Consider the following 2,460-nt stretch of genomic DNA (forward strand, 5'->3'; position numbering starts at 1 on the left):
AACGCGAAAGGGTCTTATATACACAGTATATGTATTTATAAATATATAAATTAATATATGTCCTTTCATTTATTTTTTAACCCAGCCACGCAGTAAGGCAAGGTAAGGCAAGAGCCTCACAGGAGCAGGCAAAGAGATTGTCCTGGGGGGTCAAGTTGGAAATAAAAAACAAGGGATTTAGTGGCTAAAGAGCACTACAAGCTAGCCAGGAGTTGAACCTAGAATCTTCTGATCCGTAGTCAGACGCGTTATCCATTGCGCCACTAGCCCTACTTTTAGTTTTAGCATTAGCTACGTCCGCACACCATTGTATGCAAACAGTGGTGATCTTAATTGGCAAGGGTATAGAAGGCCAGTTAGACGTTTGTTACAGTCCAAAATTTGGGGACTCTTGCAGGACTTTTAGGCTAAGCTTTCCTGTTTCTATCAATGTAAAGTAAAGCAGAAGATGTAGTAATTCAAAGAAACAACAGAAAAGTAGCTTCTCACAGGTGCCGTGACCCAGAGTCCTGTCGCGGTTTCTGCAGCCATCGCATCGCAGAGTACCAAGCACTATAAGATCACGACCATTTGGTATTAAAATCGCTGCGTTGTTGTGATAGCATAGTTGGAAATCGGATACACAAATATGCCGCTATTTTCTAGGTTCCCCTAATTGTTGAGTAACAACTGACAATGCCAGGGATAGTTTATCTAGTTATGCTGATTCTAAAAAAAACAACAGAGAAAGCTTGATGATAGCTGTGCTTGAGTTAAATTGAAGGATTTAGAGCTGTTTTAGCACATTGTGAAAAGCTATTTACGCATCATTTGGCTTTTTACTGTGTATTTAATTTACTGTGATAGACAGTTTGTACAGGAGTAAACTTGGAAATGAGGATCAGGTAATTTAATAGCTGAAGGACAGAACAAACTATCCAGGAGTTAACCCTAACATCTTGTGATCTGTAGTCAGACGCATTACCCATTGGCCCACTAGCCCTACGTTCAGAGAGCATTGGGAGTACCTGGCTTCTTACACCATTCTCTGCAAACAGTGTTGATCTTTGTTGGCAAGTGTACAGAAAGCCAGTCAAATCTTTGTTGTAGTCCAACATGTGGGGCCCCTTGCAGGACCTTTATCCTAAGCCTTCCAGTTTCTATCAATGTAAAATGAAGCAGAGGATGGAACAATTTGGAGGCATAACAGAGAACTAGCTTTACGAAGCTGCTGTGACCCGGACTCGAACCGGGGTTGCTGCAGCCACAACGCAGAGTACTAACCATATACGATCACGGCCACTTGGTAGCAGTAGGGCCTTGTTGTTGTGAAAGCATAGTGGGAACTCTAAATATCAACTCTACTGATATTTTCCCTCTTTCCCTGATTGTTGACTAACAAATGAAAATTTCATGGATGGTTTATCTAGCACTGCTGATTCTGTCCTTCAGGGACACTTTTTTTTTCAAGGAAAAAGGATTAGCAAGCAAAAACAGAAAAACAACAGCAAGAGCTTGATTATTGCTGTAGTTGACTGACACTTAAAGGCTTAGATTAATTTACACACATGTTGAAACGATTATTACTCATCATTTGTCTCTTTACTACATTTCCTTGTAGAGTTTGTCCTGGGGGGTAAAGTGAAGAAATGACAAACAAGGGATTTAGTCACTAAAGACAGTACAAGCTAGCCAGGAGTCGAACATAGATACTTTTCATCTGTAGTCAGACGCATTATCTATTGCGCCAAAGCTGGGGAACAATAGTTGCATAGGGGGGGATGAATAGGAAAAAGGGGAAGAGTGAGGGAAGAAGGAAAAAGAGGAAAAGGAAGATGAAAAAGGAGGAAAAAAAGAGGAAATGAGAGAAATGATGAGAAAGATGCTAAATTACACACAAAGGAAAATCACATCTACAAAAATAAATTTGATAGCTGTGACTCCCTGATGGTCTAGTGGCTAGTATTCGGTGCTCTCACCGGTGCGGCCCGGGTGCAATTCCCGGTCAGGGAAGTGTCAGGACTTTACACACTATAAAAAATCTGTTATTTGTCATACATTTAAACACACCAATAAATTAGAAAAATAAACTGAATATGAGGGACAACTAGCACATGTGAAACCACCTGTGGGAGTGGAACATGGATGTGTAGATTTGGGCTTTTAAACAATGCACCTTTTGACGTTTTGACATGTCACAGTAGGAAAAGCAAAGGTATAAATAAAAATGAATTATGACTCAACTCAATTTAGATTTTTACAGTAGACATAAGGCATTACAAAGTCAAGAAACTAGGTGCTGATAGTGAAGGGCAAATGGAGCTTTGGTGAAGCACTGAACACCTTAGAGGAATTGGTTTGAAAATGGGTTCATTACTAGAAGCTTCAGTAACAGCGACCTCACCTGGTGAAGGGCCAAGGCTGCATCCAAATGATCCCGACAAGATAGTGGACAGGAGGCTTTAGACTAGTGACACTCAC

The 2,460-nt window shown here is 40.7% G+C and overlaps 1 non-coding gene across 1 annotated transcript; it reads right to left on the minus strand.

Annotated features, from left to right (window-relative positions):
* Positions 1 to 197: 197 nt before the first annotated feature.
* On the minus strand, positions 198 to 270 carry trnar-acg. The gene has a single exon. It is a non-coding gene; the product is annotated as a tRNA-Arg (tRNA).
* Positions 271 to 2,460: the final 2,190 nt, after the last annotated feature.

Source organism: Etheostoma cragini, unplaced genomic scaffold, assembly GCF_013103735.1.
Source record: "Etheostoma cragini isolate CJK2018 unplaced genomic scaffold, CSU_Ecrag_1.0 ScbMSFa_2309, whole genome shotgun sequence".
NCBI lineage: Eukaryota > Metazoa > Chordata > Actinopteri > Perciformes > Percidae > Etheostoma > Etheostoma cragini.